General features: G+C 36.0%; 1 long non-coding RNA gene across 3 annotated transcripts; it reads left to right on the plus strand.

Annotated features, from left to right (window-relative positions):
• Window positions 1-7,292: 7,292 nt before the first annotated feature.
• Window positions 7,293-10,147, plus strand: LOC114725060 (uncharacterized). Of its 3 annotated transcripts, none has more exons than XR_003738382.1 (2): window positions 7,293-8,231; window positions 8,600-10,147. It is a non-coding gene; the product is annotated as an uncharacterized LOC114725060 (long non-coding RNA). The 3 variants fall into 3 exon arrangements; XR_003738383.1 differs by having other exon boundaries at window positions 8,784-10,147; XR_003738384.1 differs by having other exon boundaries at window positions 8,787-10,147.
• The last annotated feature ends 4,636 nt before the right edge of the window (window positions 10,148-14,783 follow it).

The following is a 14,783-nucleotide window of genomic DNA, read 5'->3' on the forward strand; positions in this document are numbered from 1 at the left end:
GTCTCTATGATCTCTGTTTTGCATTTTGCATGTGAAGCTTTAGTTTTTAGTCGATTTTGATTAAGATGATATCAGTAAACAAATCTGATTATGAAATTAGCACCTTGAAGCTGAACTGGTTTCGAGCTTATGTATACCTTGAAGCTAAACCAGTTTGTATGCGTCTTTGTGATCTCTGTTTTGCATGTCAAGATTTAGTTTTTATTCAAGTTTGATTTTGATGGTTATGAAATTAGCACCTTGAAACTAAGATGATGTCAGTAAACAAATTGATTGCGCTGTTAGCACCTTAAAGCTGAACTGGTTTCAAAGCTTATGCATACCTTGAAGCTAAACTAGTTTCAAAGCTCATACGTCTTTGTGATCTCTGTTTTGCATGTGAAGGTTTTTGTTTCTCTAGCAACTGTAATAATGAGAAATCATATAGTAATAATGACCGAGGGGGGTTTTTGCTGCAATGTATATCAGCTTCATATGGATATATACGATTTGAAAAGTGTGCAGCATTATGATTTTTTCTCTGTGTGTGTTGTAATAGATGCTTCATTTGATCGCTATGTTGTGGAGGAATCTGAAAGTGAGGAGGATGAGTCACTATATGAAGAATCTGACTCTGAAGGTGAGGAGGAAGAAATAGTAAATGAAGAATTTGAGACTTCCGAATCGCAGAAGCGGCCATTCTTCATGTTGGGTATGACGTTTGCCAATACTGAAGAAGTTAAGAGGGCCATTAACCAATATGCAATAACAGAAGGTGTTAATATAAAACTCACTAAGAGTGACTCAACAAGAATAAGAGCTACATGTGAAAAGGGATGTCCTTTCATGTTTTATGCTTCAAAAGAGTGGAACTAGCCTGGATTGAAAGTAAAGAGTCTTTGTTATGAGCATAGATGTCTTCGAGTTTATAAGAATCGAAGAGCTAGTGCAAAGTGGTTAGCTAGCTAATTTAAAAATAAGATTCAAGAAAGGCCAAAGTATAAAGCTAATGATATGAAGAAGGATGTAGAAACAGAGCTTAAATTGCATGTGAGCATCCACAAATGCAAGCGAGCAAAGAGATTGATAATGGATGAAATGGAAGGAAGCTACAAGGATGAGTTTTGGAATTTAGAAGCTTACTGTAATGAGTTGACAACTTCTAACCCGGGCTCAGATGTTAATGTTGAGATGAGCAGAGAAGCTTTGGAAAATGGAAGAAGAGAATTTAATAGGATGTATATATGCTTTAATGCTTGTAAGGTAAGATGACCTTTGGTAGTATCTATTTATTTTTCAATTAATTTTGTCGGATTAATTGTGATTGAATCTTATTTATTTTGAAGGTTGGATGGAAGGCGGGTTGCAGACCATATATTGGCTTAGATGGAACCTTTTTTAAAGGTAAATCCAAAGGCATCCTCCTCACCGCAACCGGTATTGATGCTAATGATTGTTTATATCCATTGGCATTTGGATTGACTCAACAAGAAAACAAAGTTAATTGGAGATGGTTTTTACAATGGCTGAAACAATCATTAGATCTTGAAAATGGTGAGAAATTGACATTAATGTCTGATATGCAAAAGGTAGTTGTTATTTTCCAGAATCTAACTGTTCAAGTGTTTTAATATTAATTTTTTCTGTTGATGCAAAAGATTGTATTTCTATTTAATTTCTTTTTTTTTTCGTTTTGTCATCACAGGGGTTACACTTAGCTGCTCAAGAGATACTACCTAAGTCTGAGCACAGGTTTTGTGCCAGACATATTTACGCCAATTGGTCCAAACGTTGGAGGGGACGTGAGCTTCAGAAAAAATTCTTCTCCTGCGCATGGAGTACTTATGAAGAACAGTTTAGAGACAACTTGAAACAATTGGGAGAGTTGAGTGAAGATGCAGCACGGTCAGCCCTATCTTATGGTGTACAGTCTTGGGTAAGAGCATATTTCTCCAGTAGATGTAAGTCTTGGATTGTGGACAATAACTGCAGTGAAAGCTTGAATGCTTGGATATATGAGTATAGGTATCTTCCTGTTATACGCATGTTTGAAGGAATAAGAGAGAAAATGATGATTAAATGGGCCGAAAGTGATAAAATTGCACAGAAATGGAAGAATGAGTTTAGTCCAAAGTGTATCGAATTATTCGAGACAAATAGGCACTTGGTAGTAGGTTGTAAGGTTGTATTTAATGGGGATGATGGTTATGAAATAACTGAAGGATTAGATAGACATACTATGTTTTTAAGTAAGGAATTATGTACTTGTAGAGCTTGGGATTTGACTGGGATTCCATGTCAACATGCAATATGTGCATTTTATCATGCAAAAATAGAGCCTAGTCGTCACATATCACATTACTACCATAAAAGTTCATTCCTAGCGAGCTATGAGACAAAATTTCAACCTGTGAGGGGAAAAAGATTTTGGAACTTTGAGAATTCCCAACCCATGCACCCCCCACAAGTGCGTAAGTTACCTGGAAGACCAACATTGAAACGAATAAGAATCGAAGAAGCAGCCAGGAGGAAAAAGAAAGGGATTGCTCAACAAAAAGCTACACAAGAGCAAGCTAAAACATCTACCCCAACAATTGAAAGGTTGCGGAGGTCAGGTGGTAGATGTAGTATATGTAGGCAAGAGGGTCACAACAAGTCTACATGCAAGGATGTAAAGATCTCATTTGTTTTCTATTTTTTTATTTTTACCTATCTAGTAACAAAACTTTGCAATGCATAATGTTTGATTTATTTTCTTTACAGCGTCCTCCATCAACAAGTACAAATACAACAACAACAAAAAGAGGAAAACCTAAGAAGGATACTAGCCAGCAGAGTCAAGCTACTCAAGAAGCACACTCACAAGAAATCAGACAAAAGCTTCCAATAAAAAGTTCCCACAAGAATAGAGTTGAGTGTGGTATGGGGATTACATTTGAGTTAGACACTGGAAGGGTTGTGTACAATGTACGTTTTTTTTTTGTTTTTATCTAAATTGTCCTTAATTATTATTATTAGTTATGGAAGTTTGCCCGTTTTTATTAGTTGACTGTGGCATGGGGATTAATTTTTTTTTTTTGTTCTTATGCAAGCTTGCCCGTTATTATTATTATTGTTCTTCTTGGCCTCAACAGCAACTTCATTTGACCGTGGTCTATCAGCTTCTCTAGCATCTGACTATTGTTATTTTCATTTGTCCAGCCTGGAATGCAAGGTGAACTTGTATTGGAGGAAGGGAATGCTCAAAATGACATGGATCATAATGTTGATCCCCAAATACGGTTTCCTATTCCAAATGAAAGGGACTTAAGGAGGAGCAGCGTCCAAACATCAAATGCTGGAGAGAGGAGGATTGAATTCATCGGTGATGGGGCTACTGTCTCAAATCCAAGTAACCTACCAATCGATCCACCAGGTTTGACATGGATGGGTCAACCATGCCTTACTTCTTCACAACTGGAAGCACAACGAACAAGAATGATTGCTAACCTAAAGGCTAAGTCAAGAGAAGATGGCATATAGACCATATTGTGTCAAATATTTTGATCTGATATATATATTTTGTGCTGACCGACGTGCAAGATCTGATATATATATATATATGTTGTTTGAACAATGTTCAAGACTTGTTTGCACTGGAACAATGCACAGGACCTGAGAATCATGTGTCCTTCTATTTTGGTGTAATGTATATTATTTGAACAATGTTCAAGATTGTAAATTCTGGAACAACGTGTAAGACCATCTTGTGAACATTTTAGTATAATATTTTGGTTTAATATATATTTTTCGTCCAACAGAGGGCTCTTTTCCGTGCTGCTCTTTTTGTAAATGGAGCACTTTTGTTCACATATTGAATCAGGCATTCTTTGGCATCTAACTTACAGGTGCAGTCAAGTATACATGCTATATTTCTTATGACTAAAACATTGGATACATATTCTTGAATATATTCTTGAATATGTTCTTGAATATATATTAGAGAAATGGTCTTCTCGAAAGAACTGGTCTTCTTAATACATGCTATCCTTTGGTAACACCATTCTAACTCAAAGCTTATTTTCAACTATATTCTTGAATATATTCTTGAATATGTTCTTGAATATATATTAGAGAAATGGTCTTCTCGAATACGTATTTGAGAACTGGTCTTCTTGAATACATGCTATCCTTTGGTAACACCATTCTAACTCAAAGCTTATTTTCAACTATATTCTTGAATATATTCTTGAATATGTTCTTGAATATATAGTAGAGAAATGGTCTTCTCGAATACGTATTTGAGAACTGATCTTCTTGAATACATGCTATCCTTTGGTAACACCATTCTAATTCAAAGCTTATTTTCAACTATATTCTTGAATATGTTCTTGAATATATATTAGAGAAATGGTCTTCTCGAATACGTATTTGAGAACTGGTCTTCTTGAATACATATTCGAGAACTGATCTTTGGTCTTCTCTGCTCTGTCCTCTTCTCAGACTTCACATGCACCCCACCTCGCTTTGCTTTGCCCTAGCTCTCAAACCCTCCAATCCCTTTTGTTTTCAAATCCTTTCTGGTGCTCCCTGCTATGCGTTTTATGTTTTACCTTTATTTCTTTTCTTTTTTTAAATATTTACATATCAAAACACAACCAACATTTTTTCCACATCACCTTGTCCAGTCATCAGGCCATATAAGCAAAATAAACACTGTTAGTGACAGCTCAGCATTTCTAACACTGTTATTTTGGGGTTCAGGTCCTTCTTAAACTACAGGGACTAACGTTTGAGACAGGAGAAAATTACAGGGACCAAAACCTGTGATTTCAAACTATAGGGACCAAAACCAAAATGAGATGAAACTATAGGGACCAAAGATTATATTAACCCTATGTCTAAAAAAACTTGCTTTTCCTCGTGAATAATCAATTTTTGATCGAAGAGTAAAACGTGACTCTGAGATAAAAGCGCAATTAAGAACGCCATCTTGTGAACATTTTGGTATATTATTTTGGTTTAATATATATTTTGATTTGATATATAAATATTTAATATATAAATATATATAATTTTTACAAGCTTCAACAAAACTTTACTACATCAAAAATCAAATACCCAGAGTTAGTTAATATTATTACGTCAGAAAATGACATAAAAATAAAATACTAAAACATTGTTGAGAAAAATGAATATCTGATTCATTTATCTCTTACATTGTTGAGAAAAATGACACAGTGTGAGGAGGAGAATATGGCAGCAACTGAGGACACAGATGGCACGATTACTTTCTCATTTAACTGACATCAGAGATTCCCATATCTATATTAAACTTCAACACATAAAGAAGGTTCAGTCTTTTTGGTCTTATATCACAAATCCACATCTACATCAACACTTTCTCAAAAACTAAAAAACAAATAAAACAAAGCCATGACAGCCACAAAGCAAATTGGAGTACATTCATTTTCTTCTTCCCATTTTCAGCTGCAATTTCAAACTTAGCTTGCCTTCTCGCCATCTTTGTCAGTTCTTGATATGTAAGACCCACCTCTGCTCCTAATCGTTCACCCTCGACTCTTCTTTTCACCCTCAAATTCTCATCATATAATGAATCTATATGATTCAATAGCTCAGTTATCACTTCAACATATCTCTGACCCATTTCATTATCATGCCAACTAAAATAGCCGCAGCCTCCTCCCTGTCAAGTTCAACCATCCAAACAAGCAATTCCTTCAGTCTGTCTTTCATGTTTGCTTTTGAAGCTAATGAATTTGATAAGTTCCACGTCAATAATAATTATAATTTTCAAACAAACATACAAGCATGTCAACATTCAACATAAATATATTCGGCAACCGCAAACCCCTCTACTACCAAATGCACAAGCATCAACCAATTTCTAGATCAACTTACTATCAATTTAACTTACTTGGTTGTATTTTCGGCACCTGTAAAACCTTCTGCCAGGGTTCTTCTCACTCCATGCTGTCCATCGAGGAGCTACTGTACCACAAAAACAGAACCTTCGACGCCCTTCATACTCGGTCTCTATTCCAACTTGTCTGACCAAACCAATCCTTATTTTGCTCGTCACCGTCGAATCTGAGTTTGATTCACCCATCACATATTCAAATGGAGAAGGGAGGCACAATTAGATGAGCAATGTTTCTCAGATTTCAACGGGTGAGGCCACTGAATCCGATTTGCTGAAGATGATTAGGTCAGAGAAGAAAATTTCACACCACAGGGATTACGATTTGCTGAAGACGAAACATGGAGAAGAAAAGCCCACTTTCATTTTCCAGCCAAATGCCAGTACAAAAGAGCGTGTAGGAACCGATCCCCCTCGATTTCGATATCACTACAACCTTCACAATCTTTTTCAGTATCACATAGTTAATCGGCCAAGAAAGAAGAAACCCTAATGAAGTTTTCCGTCTGCCGCTACTTTCTTTCCTCTGTTCAGTAAATGCTGGAAATTTTATGGGACTAACAAGTTTTTTCCAGAGATAATATTGAGAGAAAACAGAGGAATTAAAAACAAAAGCCACGTCACCCGCTTAGGAGGCATGCCACGTCAGATTTTTGGGGTCAAATTTCTGCTGACTCATCAGTTTCACGGTCAACGTAACAGCTCTGTTAGGGTGGGATACCAGTACACCAATTTAATTACTTTGAGGGTAAATTTGCACCACAAATTACTTCAGGCCACTGGGTACACTTGGCTAAATATATGGCTAAATATATGGGGGTGCTGGGTGCACCTTAACCCCTAATTTTACTATATAGTTTATTTAGACTGAAGTAACTTGGAGAGGACCGCTTCACGTTGTACTTGACTGGATCAAACCACCAGCTTTTTTGCACACCCTACGGGGAACATGGATGGGAGAGAAGAGGCGGGGGTCGGGAATCCACGGATGAGCAAATCTTCCTCCCCCACTTTGTCCGTGATGTCCCTTCCATTTCAAACTGCGTTGAGTACCTCTTGCATAAAACACCAACAACATTCATCTCGGTAGCTGGTATGTATTTCTTCCTCCATCTTCTTTTCACTATTTCTTCTTCTCTTTTTGGTCTCTCAGATCTCTTCCCCTTCATCTGCAAGGTCAATATCTGTTTCCTTCCCCCTTCAAGTTCAAACTCAGGGGCTCCAAACAACCTTTTTGTTCTTCCGATTCTATGACCTTCTCTTTGATGGATTTATTAGCAGCTGTGTATGGCGACCCATTCTCTTCCCTTTGCTTTCCTCTTTTTCTCGGCCTCTTTCCTGCTTTCTCTTTTCATTTTTTATACAAGATTTATTTATTGGGTCTGGTTCTTTGCTCATACTTTTGATTTTGTCTTTTTTCTTTTTTGGGCATGTCTTATTGGGGTTCTATGTTGGCTGACTTGGTGATGGTGATGGCACGCCGGTGAAGAAGATGCCAATGAAGAGATTATTCGGCCTAAGAATTTTTGCAGACAATATGGGGTAATAATGATCATTTATTCAGTACAGTTGTGGAAAAAAATTGAGTCTGGGTGATGAAGTAAAAAGGTTTAGTTATATTATTTGATATTTGGTAAAGTAAGTTATATTGTTGAGTTGTTGGTGTTTTAAGTAATAGTCGTCTGGAATTTTGAAATTATGTAAGTGATAGGCTCTTATATGAACTTCAGATTATATTGAGATATTAAAGTCAAATATTAGAGTTAGACGAAGGCCGGCTTGGGAAAGAGTCGATCATCTTTCTCATGACGAGAGAAGGGAAAAACTGAATTTGAGTGATGAAGTTATGTGATTTTGCACAACTGTTTAGATGAAATAAGTAATGATATTGGTTTAATTGGTGAGTTATATGCTCCGCAGAGGATTTACATCATGAGGCACATTGTGGTGAGAATAATATGGTATGCTGCAATATTGACATTTACTTATAGCCAATTGAGTCATAAGAAATTAATACAATTTAAAGTTTGGTATTTTCATATGTTAGAGACAACAAAATCATTTTTATGGACCTGCTGGACGGTGATCTTTCATTGAACACTATAGTGATAAGACACAAAGACTGACTCATAAGATCCGACGTATATCGTTGGGATTGCCTACATGCGACATCCTTTTTCATGGAGGCCATGCTTAGAACTTATCAGCCAGCTCAAAAGCAAATACACAATCTGCCTGAGTACGAAGGTAGTAGCAGAGGAGGAAGACTGCAGTTGTCCTATGTTATTGTCGAAGGGATGTCTATCATTCAGTTCTCCACTACCTGAATCAGGTAAAAGTTTTATTACAAAAATAAGGATCCATCATAAGGCTTCTCATGTAAATATGTTTTTGTATAAGAATACACTTTAGAGTTGTACTTAAAACAAAATTGCTCTGGGTTATATTACACAGTAGATTAAACTCAATACTACAGCTCATGGGATTTTAGTTTTCTGTGAGTTGAACTTGAAGCTGTACAGCATTTATTTAATTCACGTGGTTTGCTCAGGTTAAAAAAATTCATGTGGTTTGCATATACAAGTTTTCTTGGACTTTTCCTGAAGCATAACAGATTTGAAGCAGAGATGCTTTGAATAGAAAATTTCATATTCACTTGATTTTATATTCTTATTATTGCTGCCATTTTTTTGGCCACAGAATGAGCATGCTAAAAGAACTCATTACTATCATGGTTGAAGACACTGCTGTTTTGACTATAGGTGTTGACCATGTGCAACTATCAATCGCAATTAGCTGCTGCAATACACTATATTTAGCATATTATCAGGAAAGTTAATTTTGCATGTTACAAAAGTTAATCTTTTTCTCTTGTACATGTTAGAAGTTCGCTGGATCAGTCTCAGATTTAATGGCATTCTCTAATGAGATTCATTGGCTATAGCTCAACATCTCTACACAGGTGGTTTTCCTTCTTTCCTACTAATTCAATTATGTTGGTGTGATAAGCTGAAAGCGTCTTACTCCATCTCGTTTTTGTTTGGTGGGTGTTAATATTTAGGTCATATTATTTGACGAGAAAGTTTGTTCTTCCATTTCTGTTACATGGGTGGTTACTTGCTTTTAGAGTTTATTTTGGCTTCAATCAATTAAATTTCTTGTTCTTCATGTAAATAGTAATACCATCCATTAAATTATATGGAAGACAAGTAACTGATACTCGCACTTGATATTATGGGGACATTAAGATTAAGAACAAGCAAATATGCTATCACTTTGAAGAATTCTATGAACCTTACAAATCAATGGCATTGAGGTATCTGGTCCTTTACTATTTGATGATTCAATTTGAATATTTCTTTTACTGGGCTCCATTATTTGTCAGAGACATTGATTGGTGTTCTCATATCTATCTGTGCACAATTATTATTTTCAGTTTTGATTTGTTCTCAATGATATTATTCACAGATATTAAGAATTAATTTATACGGATGATCTTATCATCAATGAGGTGTGATAATTATAGTCATGTCTACATGTGTGGTTGTTGGTAATGCTTCCTTGGCTTTCTTATGTGTTTCATAAAAGTTGTTCCGGCACATACCTATTTATTGGTACCTGCTGTTTACTAAGCAGCTTTAACATTAAATGAGTCCCAAAAATTTGATGGTTCTTACAGTGGTCAAAATGGTTCATAAGTGAAGTGGATTTCATGTGAGCAACATGCATAAGTTACGAGCATGGTAGACTTTACTTGGTGGGCTGATCTTACAGAGAATTCGTCTGACAAATTTATGATTTTGTAGCTTAAGTTTATCATTTTGGTGGGTTATTTTTGACAAAACATGGTTAGATTCAGTGTAAATTTGGTGTTGTATTTTTATTTCATGCTTCTATTTTCTTAAAGTTGATCCCGCAGGGAATATGCACGTGTCCAAGTTTAGTTCGTTCCTTATTTTTCATCAAAGTAGAGGGATGGTTGACCATGAAGGTACGGTGTGCAGGCTGGAGCTAATTTGGAGTCATTGAAGATATGTCATTCTAAAGCGCAAAAAACATTAGCAGCATTAATTTACAGGTTCAAAATTTTATTTTATTTTAATTATTCTGATATTTTTATTTATAAATATGTAAAACAGAAAAATAAATTTTATGATTTTTTCCAATGAAGGTTTCAACCTGAAATTTTAAAAGAAAACGTTTAGGTTTTGACTTTCTAAATTAAATCTACAACGTCAAGAGATCCCACAAAGATGGTGCTTGTTTATGGATATGTTGTGGTTGCAACAATCGTCACGGCCATTAAAGGCCTCCCTCTGTTGGACTGGCCTTTGAAAGTCCGAAACTACACTCCCCCCCCCCCCCCAAAAGGGCGGCCCAAAAAAAAGAATAAGTTGAAGGAAAAGACTTAAACTTCAATATGCAACTGTTGCAATAAAAATTATTTTTTCTAAGGTTAATTCAAACACACTCAAAGCCAAACATATTTTTTTAATAAAAAATTATATCTAAACCTAAACCACATTACTCAAACTTCAATTTGTAAAAGTCAGTTAAATAAAAATAATTTTTACTAACATTAATTCAAACAAGTTTTTTTTGTTTTTCGGGGACAAACAATCCAAACAAGTTGAAGCTTCATTAGCATTAACATATTTTGCTTTAACCAACTGCCCATTAGTTAAAGTGGGGGAAATTATAGACAATTATCGTAAAAGAAAATTAATTAAGAAAATTAATCACTAATAGGTCTTATTAAATTAAGTTATTACTAATAATTAGTACAGAACCCGCACAATGTGCAGGTGTGAATAAGATAACATTCATGGGGCAACGAGAAATAAGCTAAGAATTAAACTTAAGATATACACACGTATGCATATTACAAAAGTAGCTAAAAAAAATGCATATGCGACATATGGGTGCGAATGGAATGTCCTTTTTTGCAGCATATGAAATATATAAATTTTTTCCAAAAATATTTTTGTGGACTATGTAGTTTTCCCAAATAATAAAGGCCATTTGGTCTAATTTGATTGAATTAAAATTATATTTAAATATATAAATTTAAGTATCAAAGCTTTCTCCAATATTTTACTTGGACTCATTCATTAAACGAATGAATTTAAACAATACCATGGATTATTGATTTAAAAGGATCAAGCTATGCAAGGTCCCAAGTGCTCTGAACTAATAATAACTTGTAAGATGATGCATGAATTTGTAAATATGTTAACATTCATGCATTCAATATTATTTTTTTTTAAGTGTTAAAACATGCCAATAAATCATTATGAATGCGGGAAATAACAATTTTAACCTGATTCAACTACAAATCATTAGATAACAATCAGGAACAAAATATGTGTTAAAAAGGGTAATAGTGTTATTAGCTAACTGAAATAGACTCTATATAAAAGGGTTTAATGTGATGTTGCAGTGGGCATAGAATGTGTTATCCTCACCAATAAGTGTTAAAACTTGGGCCTCTCTCCTTAATTCCAATAGTCTTGGGTTGTTGATTAATCTCTTAAGTGAGAGATTTGGTTAATCTTAAGAAGATTATTGTATCTTGTTGATCATTAACGACACTTCGAACTTTTTATCCTTGCTTCTTTACATGGTATCCCGCCCAGGTCCTCTCTGGGCCACAAATACTGAAGCCCATGAAAATGATTCTTGAATTCTCACCATAGTTCAGATCTTGAAGCACCACCCAGTTCAATCGCAACGACGTCGTTGCTGTGTTTGGAAGATTGGGAGTCTTTGTCCTTCGGTTCACCATCTCTCCGACCGGCGACCACGATCATCTCTGCCCTAATCGCCTCCCACATTCAATCGTCAGTAAATATCCGTGTCAGGGGGGATGGATCATGGTTGAAGCATTCGGTAGACCAAGGTGTTCAAGACTCCGGCGTTTCTCTACCCTATGGTTCTTGATCTTCTGAATCGATGCTTGCGTCACAATTACAAGTATTTTTTGCATGTCACTCTCTTTGCCGTCAACCACTTGACTTTGCCACTGCAAGATCTGCCTTTCACGTCTCTGCTATTCCATTCATCTTCACCGCAGCTATAGAGCGACAAGGATATTGAAGAAAGAAAAGGAGAAGCATAAGTCCTTTCGCAAAGCTTGATTATTGCCGATCTAAATAGAGGTTCTATCTGTGTGCCAACTTCTGCCCATTTTTCCTACTATGCTTGCCGTGGAAGAGTTATCAGATTCTCGTGGTTAGTGCCAGGACATGATTGGATGATGGGCTGTGAAATTCTTGATTGAATTCAGGTCGTTCACAATATTGTTCTTCCCTGTTCGCTTAATGGTTTCCTGATTGTGTTTCTTCACTTGCTAGCAACAGTTACATAAGCTAGATCAATTTTTTGGTACAAGAGTTGTCATTCTGCAACAGCAGATTCAGATTATGAGAATTCGCCTAGATGAAATCACAATGTTTTTCAGTTTTATCTTCATGTACGGATTCACAAGCACTTGAGTTGGGGAAGGGGATAGAATATGTTTTTGCATTTGGAGAAGATAATAGAAACAGCAGCAACCCTTGACGATGTTACTTTCATTAGACTGCTTTCAACTTGTTGCTCATTTAAATAGAGGTGCACAGTTGATCTGTTCTAAATTTTCACTTGGAGTATTATAGATTTCAAGAAGTAAATGTTATTTCAACGCCCCTCCATTTATTTATGTTGTTGGGGCTTGATGAAGCCAAATGTGATGGGAGGTCATGTAGCTAGTACTTCTAGTAGTTCCAAAAGTTCAAGTAACGATTCCTCTTCTTCAGGTGATTCTGTAGCAAAGAATGGGCACTTGTATGAGCAAGGCTCTTAAGACACATGATGATCAAGATGGATATGGGGTGGCGGATTGAGAATTGAACCCTGCATGATAATTATATACTTGAGGAGGTGAAGATTGAAATAGAAGAAGGCTGCAGCTTGTTTTAGTCCACCATGGAACATGCAGATTCTTGGGATCCCACAGAGGACATCATCGAGAAGAGAAGTTTGGTGATTCCACGGTCAAATGTAGGTCAGGGGCAGCACGAGGAGGACATGGAGGTGATTACGTGCTGTTAATTCAAGGGCACGTGTTATATTGCGTTCTCCTCACCTATCAAATTCAATTTGAGATCTTCATAATTTGTTTGGCGGACCCACATAAAAAGACAGGGATAGGAGGAGTAATTGATTGAAGCTGTGGATGCTCTCATATACCCAAGGCTGCATCATGATCATATAGAAGCCGAGTTGATGAAGATGAGTACAGTAATTGTCATTCCCTTTGTAATTGGTTTGAAAGTCAAAGAGAAAGATGTCTTCATGCAAGTTTTGTTCATGAGTTTAAAATCATTGTAGTTTTAATTCTCCTGGCCTCCTTGGTTTGTGTTGTCAAGTTGATCACTTTAGTTAACAGGTGTTCAACTTGAGAGGACATGTTAGAAAAGGTAATAGTGTCATTAGCTAATTAAAATAGGCTCTGTATAAAGGGATTTAATGTGATGTTGTAATAGGTGTAGGATGTGTCATCCTCACTAATGAGAGGGAGGATAAATTGGGTCTCCCTCCTTAAATGGTTTTCGGGTTGTTAGTTAATCTCTCAAGTGAGGGATTTGGTTAACCCTAAGAGGGTTGTTGTATCTTATTGATCATTAATGACACTTCATACTCTTTATACTCGTTTCTTTACAATCTGCACATAGAAATAAAGGAAGCAATACTAAGAAAACATAACTTGAGTAATTACAAATAGTTTATTTAGAATGCCTCATGGTAGGCCTTTTTCACTCTAAAGCAAAGAGAAAAAAATCGGACCGGACTGAACCGATTGGATCAACTAGAAAATTGATGGACCGGTCTGAGGTTCGGTTCTGTTTAGCTTAAAAACCGGCCCTTAATCAACCTAGCATGACTCGGAATGAACTAGAAAAAACCGGTAAAAACTGGGCAAACTGCTGGTTTGACTGGGCTTGTCGGTTTTTTCCCCCCTTCTTTCTTGCTCTCACCTTTTGCTAGGCGCCTCACCGTTCACAGAGACGATGAATAATACAGAGACAAGTGGTAAATAGAGTAGATCACAAAGGTGGAGGAAGATAGAACTTTGTTTGCGCCACTTTGAAGCATACCCACAAAAAACCAGAAGACAAGCAAAAATATAATAGAGGGAGTAGGATGGATGGATGGATGAAGTGTATAGAGAAAAAATGGTGCTAGAGTTTGTTGTTTCTCCGTTTGAGAAAAAAAGAGAAGTGAAGAAGGCAGAAGCAATTTGAGAGGGAAGGGAAAATGATAATGCATGCTCAATGAGGCAAGACTTACAGCTGATAGCCTATTCTACTGCTTGTTCACTGTCCAAGGCAAAAAGAAGAAAGAAAAACTGCTTTGTGATGGGCGATATAGGGAAGAAAATGAAAAAAAAGAGGAGTGCACGTGGGAGAGAGAAGAAAGAGGAAGAGAAAAGAAATGGTAAAAAAATTTTAAAAAGAAAAAGGAAGATCCCATTCGGTAATAAGAAAGAACAAAGAAAAAAATAAAAAAGGGAAATAAAAATCATTTATATACATAAATATTTTGTAACACGATTACCTATTTAAAAATTAAATATTATTTTTTATAATTAGAATATGAATATTTTAATCAATTTTAACTAAATTATATTATTTTAATTATTACTGGTCTAACTTTGGTTTGATCCCGATCTGACCCACTAACCCTTAAACCAATATCTCAACTGGTTTAATATCCGGTTTGGTTTTTTGTTTCTTGCTCTAAAGTTCTTGAAGATGTGACTTCATTTGCTCTAACCTCTTCACCGTTAACTTCCTATTTTCTTTGATTTGGTGCTCCTTCTTTGATCTCAACTCCTCTAAGA

Source organism: Neltuma alba, unplaced genomic scaffold (genome assembly GCF_004799145.2).
Source record: "Neltuma alba isolate B1F8T4 unplaced genomic scaffold, ASM479914v2 tig00012221_pilon, whole genome shotgun sequence".
NCBI lineage: Eukaryota > Viridiplantae > Streptophyta > Magnoliopsida > Fabales > Fabaceae > Neltuma > Neltuma alba.